Raw genomic sequence first — 11,030 nt, forward strand, 5'->3', positions numbered from 1 at the left:
CGCTTGGTCGCATCTCTTGTTCATGCTTGCATCAGTTGGGTAAACCAAAGTGAATTCAAACAAGTAAGTAACAGTTTGGATCTCTATTTTTTTCAGCAATATGAAAAAAAAATCACAATTCTTGAGAGTTTCTTAGAAACAACAACATTTGCAACATTACTGCAACTTTGCAATGATATATATACTGAGCATAATGGAAGTAGAAATGTTATTTCTGACGATGGTCCAACAACCATAGGTTTGAAATTTGTCTTGTGATAATGTTACTTGAATACTTTCTGTATATTACAAGTGCTTGTTTAGATTTCAAAAGGGAACAATAAATATTTTCTTATTAATGCAGGTTTGAATCTGAAACAATCAAAGGGCAATGCCATGATATATCCTCACCAACCATGCCAACGAGAGGATTGTTGTGTAATATTGAAAAGAGGGACACGATGATTGCTTTTGTGTTTATGATGGAAATGGAGTGATTGATTAGTAGGGGTATAAACAACAATATATGAAAGCATTATTGGTGAGTTGAGCAAGATGTATCTCATTTTCACCCTTGCATTAATTAAGTAAACTAAAATGTGTATACAACTTGGTGAAATTATATCAACGAGCAATACTGACTTTGTTTCTCACATTCACAAGAAGAAAGGGAGTTTTGAGTCTTGAGTTTCTTACAAAAGAACAGCATGTTGAATACCGCAATTCAGACATTTTGTATAGAGCATTCATACATTTAAAAAGGAAAAGTTTAGAGAATGTATAACAATTTCAAGATGTGGAACGGGCCTATTATTGAAATAGTTTGCTTTTTCATATTTTTTGGCTCGTGTATGCTCCAAGTGTTTGTTTGCTTAGTTTTTAAGAAAGAAAAGAATACCAGGTGTTCCTTTATGTAAGATGGAACTAAATAGTCAAAAGGAGGATATCCTCGATACAATATCCAAAAGTGCATGGTTTGTTGATTTGAACCAATGATTAGGTACATTACCAGCAGTGGAATTTATTGCCACATAAGTATTTTGTCCTTTATTCCTGGCATTAATATGGAAACTAGTATAACACCTTTAATATGCTAATATGGAATCCAATATCAGGACTAGCTTTTGTACATTGTTATATAGGGATTGGGTATTTAGTTACAGAAAGGTGAATCTCAGGACTGTTTGATTTTTTTTTATCTATAGAGACAAGGGGTTGGGAGTGCCTTGGGGCCTTGTTTGGCTATGTTTCAATGGAGCAATTGTCATTGTTTACTTGTGTTGTTTTTGTCGGGGATATAGCCTGTGTATCCCCGGCGGAGGCAATGCGGATGGGGTAGTGGTGCGTGTTTGAGTTGGTGCGGCCGAGCAGGGTCCCGGGGCGTTCCCTTTGTTTCTATCATATAAGTTCTTATTAACAGGACAAAATATTCTGGCTTAGTAGATATAAGTTTAAAATTTAACTTATTAATGTGGTATATGCTGATTGAATGCCAGTTTTTTTTTCATTATTAATTTTATTTACAGCTATTTCTTTATATTTAATAAGACAAAGAAAAAAAGTCAAGAAGGGGTAGATTTTTATTATTGGAAATACTACAGCAACCTGTAAAGTAGGGTGAGCTGTGAGGGAGTGCTGCTTTGGAGAGGGTCGTATAGATGGGATTCCTTCCCTTCTTTTTTTACCTGCAGGAATTACGAGCAATTTATTTAGGATTTTTTGAGATAATGTTCTACATGGAAGGGATAACAATACTCGAATTGATCGACATTCATTTTTGTTTTAAACAATGGCGTAATAAATTAGATTTTATCATTCAATTACACTCTAAAAACTGAAATGTTAAATCCAACATTTTAAGTGTTAGATTTAACATTTAGCAAAGGTTGGAGGAGTGACAACCTTTTAAATGTTAATTCAACATTTCCAAAAATGTTGCAAATCTAACATTTTTAAAGTGTTAGATGTAACATTAGGAAAATGTGTAAATGCAATTTGTAAAATGTTGAAACAACATTCTAAAAATGTAATTTACTATTCGGAAAGGTTGCTTTCATGCGTTTTTAACTGAATGTTAATTTACCATTTTGGAAAATGTTACAAGTCTAACACTTTAAAGTCTTGAATATAACATTTGGAAAATGTTGAAAAATTATTTTTAATATGTTAAAATAACATTCCCACAAGTGTCATTTACCTTGCCAAGGGTTGCTTTGGTGTGCATTTATCACATGGTGACCTCCATTTCTGAAAATGTTACATGTAACAAATGATACACATAACATTTTCAGAATGGTGTATTAACATGTGCAATTTGATGAAATTACATATTTAAATTGTGATTTGCCTTTTGCGAGGGTTGATAGGAGACTACTTTTTATACTTGGGATGGGAAATCGTACAAAAGGCAAAAATCAAACTTTCAAAATGCAAAATTGACAATACATCTGACTAAATGGAAGAAACCTTTGGCTATAATGGAATAATTAAACTTGAAACATGCACAACTGGAATGATTGAAAAATAATGTAGTAACCTAAATGCACCAAGGCAATTGTAATTCATTTTCTTTATTGCAAAATCAGTTTGATAACACAGAAACAATTAACTTGCATAGATCAAATAGACTGTATTATCACTGAATTATATTTTAATTTGTAAGCAATTCACATACATAGTCAAATGAGGAATAATTGATCAATCGAATCTGTAATAGACGTCCAAATAATACAGCATATTATGTACAATATTATAAAACAATTGATTGATTTGAATTATTCTTGAATTGTTTGAATTGAAACTAATTGAATTAATTCAGACAAGTAAAATATATATACATGTCTCTGGAAAAGCTAAAAAGGTTTTTTTTTAACCCATACAGGTTTGCTTCCTGGATAACAAAATAAAAATGTATGACATAAACATAATTACACACAATATAAACATAAAAACTGTGAAAGGAAAATTGCATTATAAATAGATGAGGATTATTTCTAAAATTGAATATACCATTTACAAGTTTATAAAAACAATTGGTGTTATTAACGTCTGATTCCAAATGTATTCATACTCAGTTTTTGTAATAAATCACTGTTAACTTGTGTTCCAGTCTTTACAAATAATTATTATATACCGTTTCTGCATCTTGTTTAGAGGGCCTCTGAACAAATCTATATAGTGTATGCATTGTTATCTAACTTAGGTTCAAAGTATAAATGAAAATTGTTCCGAAATACTTTGGATATAGTAGCCTATCAAATGTAGATCAAGTTCTATTTTTAAAGTTTTCTTTACCAAAACCATGAAAACTATCTTTGTCTATCTTTATCTTCTTACATCATCTAATCTATCATTACCTGCCCTTGATTACTGTAATAGCGAATATTTTGTAATGAAAATATGAGTGAAATAAAGATCCTTACTCCATGGTGTCTAGGACAATGTTTGCTAAAACACTATAACATCTTCATGTTTATGAAATATCCCTGATTACTGCTTGGTTGTTAAAGAAGGTATGTACATACCAAGAAAGAAAAAGTAGTAAGTTCAATTAATTTTATTTATATTATCAGCTTGACATTGTCTATTTATTGGTGGGTACTTTCATGAATGAAATCATACTTCAAGAGAGACCTAGGGTCGCACAATGCAGTTGTGATCTATTCCCTGGCTATGAACTGTGGGATCATAAATATGGAAAATTGAAGTGGGACCCTCCCCCCAACAATAGCAAGAACATTTATCACTGCTATCACAGATTACCTCCAAATCTAAGATACCTATTAGAAATCGAACTTCACCACCCTTCTGAATACCGAGACACCAGGATAATTGCACAATGCAGTCGTGAACACCTATTCCCGGATCAGGCTTTGTCAGAAGTGGGACACCCTCCCCCTAAAATGAAGTTATCATTTCAATTAAACACCCCCCCCCCATTCTTCCAAGGTTAGGAAAGTTATCCATTTCTAAAATGATCATAAATGTACGCAAAAGAGCAAGTGATTTGAGTATGAATCCTAACCAGACTGCTAAATTAATTTTTCCTTTTCTTTCAATTTTGGCGCAAAGCACTTTTTGACACTCTGGACAAAAATGGTCACCGCTCGCTCAAGCAGCATTTGATAGAAGAGACTATAGAGTACCAAAAGCCATTAAAAAAAATCATCTTCATATTTTCAAATGTGATTGTGAAAATTATTTTCAAAAGGGTTATTTTTTATATATGCACTGTAAGAGATGTGTTCAAGGTAAATTTATTTAACATACAGTACTGACCAAGATTTTTTTCTTTTAAAAATATGAGAATATCCTGGAATATTCGAGGATGAATAAACCCAAATTTATTCAACAGTGATCTTCCATTGATTATAGAATTGTTCACATTTAAAAAGTGAACATCCTCTATCAACTTAAACAGGGAAGAATGTTCCAAGTGGGAACAGAAAAAATATCAGCCAGCACTTCATGAATACAAACGATCTTTGATCCTACCATGTGACCTCCACACCCTCTTGAGTTAATTACGCTCGTTTGAGGACAGGCAATACTGAAGTCAGTCATTTGTTTGCATTCACTTCCAAGGCAGTGATGCTTGCCATCATTTCTCTGGCATGGGCTGGAACTGCTTCTTGTTCACTTATGCCGTAAACAAAGTTCTGTATGAATGCAAAAAATCCTCGGAAAAAATCCATAGACTTCATCTGCGTAGTGGATGTTGAACAAGAATTGGACCTTAAACAGTTTGTCAACAGCCTCTGTGATGTCACCTTCACAGGGGATAGCTAGATCATCCACAACAATGAAAAACTGAGATGAGTAGTTGCGTTCTCCTATGCCCAAATGGTATGGTCGTCTCCGCTTCTTGTCATTCCTCTCTTCAGCCAGGTGGGATTCCACACTTGTACTGATCTAAAGGGGGATAATACAGGTAATATAAATGGAGACAAAAAGCAATTAGTCAAATGTGAAAGGCAAGAGCTCCTAGAAAATGCCAAAATCAGAAATCTAGATGCATTTCTGTATTACACACATTTCAATTTTTGCAGGAGGAAAAGAAAAAGAACCTGCCCCCTTCATCCGAAACTGCTGCATACCTCTACTTTACAATTCATTTCCGACCAAAGCATCTTCACCTATCACTGGCACACAAAAATAGGGGGAAAATAAACATTATTTCCCCATCACTTGGCTATTATTTTTGGAAGACCCTATTCAAATTTTCAGGCTTATGATGGCACCAAATCTGTTATCAATTTTGTTTTTATTTATGAAATTTATTGATTGATGTTGTCTTTAGGGAGACAGGTACATGTAAACATATTCTTTTAATCCCCTCTATAGCATTCATTTTCAAGAATGTGGCGTACGTCACTGGGGGACTCCAATAATTGCTAGGAACCCCCCCCCCCCCTCCCCCAACATACAAGTAACTTTGAATCCTTCTCCTGTTAAGGACGATTCCTAGAAAGTTTAAATCTGCCCATTGTTTCTGAAGAATATAGAAATGTAACCCCCCCCCTTTTGTAGGAACCTAAGGGGGCCACCCTACATAGTTGCAATGAACAGCTTAATATATTCTTCAACAATAAAATATGGCTCAACTGTCATAATACAGAATAATTTCTCTCCCTTTTTCCCTTGGGGGTGCATGGTCCTTTCAAAAGACTCGGTCCCATACCATAAGAATGATTCTCACCACTTTGGGGTACAATCTGCACACTGGTTCTGAAGAAGATGAAAATGGAATTTACCCCCGCCCCCCCCCCCCTCCCAATTTCATCCATCTTTACGGGCCCATTCCCCCAAGGTGGTTTACCTAGGTATTGTCACATATTCTTTATCTATAATGTATCTACACAAAACATATCTTGACTGTAATGCTCCTGGGGCTGGAGGATATTTTTCTCCCCTACCCCCCCCCCGGCCACATGACCAACCAGTTGTAGAGAAGATGAAAATGTAAAAGAAACATAATGACGACAGACAAGAATCGCAATAGCTCACTCGAGCCTTCAGCTCAGGTGAGCTAAAAAGGTGCTTAAATGTAAATTTTCTATTAGATTCCAATATTGTTTATAAAACCTTTTTGATTTATTAATTCAATGTAAACTTACTGGTCTAGTCACCAAAAAGTATCCCATGGAGTCTGCCAGTGAACTCTTCCTTCTTGCTGTCTGAGCTGGAACCATGTATATTGCCATGATGAATGAGAATAGTGCTATCTCGCCTTGCAAAATGATAGGGGGAGATAAAGAAAAAGAAATGAACCACTAAATGCTAACAGATTGAAGAGTTTCAATGAGCTTATTCAATACTTTGTAGGCATACCTTTTCATTATTTTAAGGAATCTAAACATCACATAAAATATATGTACATTCTGAACTTTTCACTGCTTTGAGAAGAACTTTTTGCACAGTAACATACATGTAGATGTCATAACATGTCACATTGCAATGGTATAATGATATTTTGATAGTGCATTATAATAATAATAAGAAAGGGGTAGGGGAATTTGTTTTAAATGTGCAAATTGGAGCTACTTACTAGGTGAAAATCTTGACTATTTCCGCAAACACAAAAGTTGTCAGAAGGCATCTGGTTTCTGTCGTTATCGTCGAGTTTGTGTTATACTCTTCATCTTTTTCTTTCCCACGGGGATGCCTTTGGATAATATCCTTCACATTGAAGCACTGGAAAGAAATACAAGACAAAATACAGCAAACATAGAAATATTAAGACAAAGTAAAGCAAACCTAGAAATATAAAACCAGGATTTACCCAGTTTTGCATAGCAAAATGCTTATATTTTGAACCTGCTAAACAAATTTCAGCTTGTGTCGCAATTTTCTGTGAACGTATAGAAATTTTATCAACAACTTCACTTGAACGATTTTTTCAAAAATTGCGCCTAAGCACATCTTTAAAGGTAAATCGCATCCTGAAGACCACAAGATGTACAACGTAGTGAATGCAAAAAACAGCATTAGTCTACTCTTTTAAAATTCATAACATGGCCTAGCTTTATTTATTGTGGTCTTTTAGAGGACAGGGGAGGTTGTTCCAAGCTCTCACCCTTTATGTGTTTGTGTGTGTTCTGTGAATCGCCTTCTCTCCATTGGACTAGTAGGTCTTATGCTTTAACTCCAGTACAAGGGTTTATTAACTAGTGAAAAATCCCCCACATGATCCAATCATAATTTCAAGAAAAGTAGACACTCGTCAGTTTTGGCAACACTTTAATGGTAGGGCACATACCTTTGAAGATCCATTTACTTATGCTGTCAGAATTGATCTCATGGGAGCTGCTAGTGGAAGCCACTTCTTGCCCACCACTGACGTTCCCTCGTTGGGCATCCTCCTTGTTTACAAGACAAAATCAGTCCAGGGCCATCAAACAAAGCATGGCATGATGTACATGTAAGCGAGAAAAGAGTTTACAAACACCATAAAATATCATATGACACAAAAACATTTCAAATTCATGTCTCATATGTAGCTCCCTATGCAAGAACATGATCAAATGCTCACCTTGTTAAGCCGGTACTTCAGCATTTGGATGGCCACACCAAGCCCTAGTATTAGAATTTAGATAAAACAAACAGAATAAAAAAAAGAAATGTAGAAGTAGCATTTTTGTGAATCTTAAATAAATTTGCATATCTAGTGAATTTGATAATTCTGTGTAGAAGTTTGGAAGCCCCCCCCCCCCCCTCCAGCCCTATTCGATAAAACAGAATAAAAATCTGCTAAGGAATGCTTTGAATGTGTCGTAGATTTGCACATCTACATGTACTTGTACTGAATTTGAGAAATCTGTTTGGATGGACCCATTAAAATAAGCTCTATTAGAATTTAGATAAAACAGCATATAAAAGTAGAAGTAGATTTTTTGTGAATTTTCAATAAATTTGATTAAATTTGCATATCTAATCAATGTAGAAGCAGCATTGTTTATGAACTTTGAATAATTTTTCATAAATTTGCATGTGTTTGAATCTGTGTAGAAGTTTGGTGGAGGGAGAGAAATCCATTGAAAAGACAATTTACCTTCACTAAGAATAATCCATTTATGCAAAGCAGATTAGATCATTGGCTAATATCAGATGATTTGGTAAATGTTGTTATTAGGTGCAAAATTTTACCATCTATAGCTCCTGACCATTCAGCTATATTTTTGTTTTTGCATGATAAAACTGAGAAGGAAATGCGTAAAAAGAATGGTTCTTATTGGAAATTTAATAATAGCCATTGTGGTAATGTAGAATATGTGAAAAAAATGAAAATAGAAATACTTACATTAAAGGAGAAAATAAAAACAGAAGTTAGAGATAGAAGAGTTGTATGGGATTATTTGAAAATGAAAATAATGTCTTTCACAACAACTTTTTCGAAAAAAAACTGGCTAAGGAAAAAAAATAAAAAAAAGAATCTCTCGAAAAGGAATTGGAATGTTTAGAAAGTAGTTGCGTAAATTCAGTAGATGAAGAATTAATTAAAAAGAACTTGCAGACAGTTACGATTACATTAATGAAGGTATTAAAATTCGGTCTCGTGCGACATGGTACGAAAGTGGAGAAAAGGATACAAGGTACTTTGGTCAACTATTACAATCTAACAAAAAGAAAAGTACTATAACAAAATTAGTTAAGGTTAACGGAGAAATTACTGAAAATGAGAAGGAAGTTTTAAATGAAATTAAATCAATTTATACCCATCTTTATGCTAGGGAATACACGGAACATTTTAGGGATTTCTTTAAAAATGTACCATCGTTATCATCTGAAGATTCTGAAAGCTGTGAAGGGGATATACTAGAAGAGGAGTGTATTTCGGTACTGAAAGAAATGAAGCAAAATAAATCCCCTGGAAACGATGGGTTAACAGTTGAATTTTATTGTACATTTTGGGCTGAAATAAAGGATGTATTGATTGGGGCATTCAATGAAGCTTTTGTTCTTGGAGAACTTTCGGCATCACAAAAACAAGCAATTATTATTTTATTAGCTAAAGAAGGGAAAGACCCACATTACGTAAAGAATTATAGACCCATTTCGTTATTGAATACAGATTATAAGATCATATCCAAAGTTTTAGCAACATGAATTAAAGAGGTTTTGGAGAGCGTTGTGTTAGCAGATCAAATAGGATTTATTAAAAACAGGAATATAGGAGAAGCTATCAGATTAATTGATGATATGCTTTTTCATACGTTATATAATAATATCCCTGGGTATATGATAGCAATTGATTTAGAAAAAGCCTTTGATTCGATATCCCACAAATTTTACATCAAACATTAGGTTCATTCGGTCTTGGCCAGCAATTTCGCAAATGGGTCAAAATATTATATACAAATAGCCAAAGCTGTATTTTTAATGGGGGAGATTCTACTAGCTATTTTCATGTTGAAAGAGGGGTAAGGCAGGGAGATCCGCTTTCACCATATCTTTTCATTTTATGTATTGAAGTATGAGCGCATAATATAAGATATAATAATGATGTTAAAGGAATTTCCTTTGGAAAGGAAGAAGTAAAACAGGTTATGTATGTAGATGATATGTCTATATTTGTCCGAGATCTAGATTCAGTAAAAAAGTAATAGAAATTTTAGAAAAATTCAGAAAAGTGTCAGGACTCAAAGTTAATAACGATAAGACGAAGGTTTTATTATTAGGTTCCTCCCAAGGAAAATCATATGATTTATGTTTTGGCCAAAAGGTGGATTTTATAAAGATTCTCGGTGTATTTTTTTCTTTAGATGTAGAAGTAAAAGAAAGATTGAATTATAAAGAAATATTAAGTAAAATAAAGAAGTTGTTAAACTGGTGGAAGCAAAGAGATTTAACTTTGATGGGCAAAATACAACTATTAAACCAGTTTATCTTTTCAAAATTCATATATGTGGCATCTCTCACACCAATTCCAGAATGGGTTTATGTTGAGCTTGATCAGTTGACTTTTACTTTTTTGTGGGGTGGCAGAAGTAAGATTAACAAAAGAACGATGTATTTAGATTACCATCAAGGTGGCTTGAAAATGATGAATTTTCAATGGTTAATAAAGGCACAGAGAGTTATGTGGATTAAAAGACTAAAAGAAAATAATGCAATGAAATGGAAAAAATATTTCAATTATGCCACAAAACATCTGGGAGGAAATTTTATATTTTCATGTGATTACTTGCTTGGATTGTTGGAGATAGCATTGCCGCAATTTTATAAAGATTTGTTAGAAGTATGGATAGAGACGAAGGATTTTCGTTTCAAATCTGAAACATTTAAAGGAAATGAGATATTTTTTAACAATAAATTTGTACGAATTGAAGGGAAATGCATATTTAACCAAAAAATATATGAAAAAAATATTTACAGATTGAAACATATTATGGATTATGATGGAAACGAAAGGCCATTTTCGTACTTCCAAAGACAGGGTTTAAACATAAATGATTTTCATTTGATAGAGTCAATTTATAAAACTTTTCCAGTCAGCTGGAAACGAAATATGAAAATAGATAGCAAAGAGGCTTCTCTTAGGGAAGAAATATCATTTATATCTGGAAAAAGAATTTTGTCAATGGAGGAGTTAGTATCTAAAAACGTTTATGCAAATTTTATGAAATGCAACTTCTCACTACCTGATGTTTTCGAAAGATTAAAAAACAAATATAGTTTCTCTTATGAAAAGATTGAACACATTTTTATGAGACCAAGACAATGTACTCTGAACAGTAGATTAAGAGAATTTCAGTTTAAAATGTTACACGGCATTGCTTACACAAATCATCACTTGTTCCGTTTTAAAATCTCACAAAATAACCTTTGTTGTTATTGTAAAAAAGAGGAGGAAACATATCGCCATCTTTATTTGGAATGTGCATATGCTTGTCTGGTTTGGGATAATTGTAAGGAGATGTTTGGTTTTATTTCTACGGGCAATTTAAGCTGGGAGGAAATTCTTGTAGGGGTAGAATTAAAGGACGAAGGAAAAGAACGCCTAATCAATCACTTTTTAATCTTTGTTAAATTTTTAATCTTCAAAGGGAAGG

The 11,030-nt window shown here is 33.5% G+C and overlaps 1 long non-coding RNA gene across 1 annotated transcript; it reads right to left on the reverse strand.

Moving 5' to 3' along the window:
• Positions 1–2,858: 2,858 nt before the first annotated feature.
• On the reverse strand, positions 2,859–7,498 carry LOC121415122. The gene is made up of 4 exons (XR_005969952.1): positions 7,238–7,498; positions 6,527–6,672; positions 6,096–6,208; positions 2,859–4,890 (listed from the first exon to the last, which is right to left on the reverse strand). It is a non-coding gene; the product is annotated as an uncharacterized LOC121415122 (long non-coding RNA).
• Positions 7,499–11,030: the final 3,532 nt, after the last annotated feature.

The sequence above is a fragment of the Lytechinus variegatus genome, chromosome 1, assembly GCF_018143015.1.
Source record: "Lytechinus variegatus isolate NC3 chromosome 1, Lvar_3.0, whole genome shotgun sequence".
NCBI lineage: Eukaryota > Metazoa > Echinodermata > Echinoidea > Temnopleuroida > Toxopneustidae > Lytechinus > Lytechinus variegatus.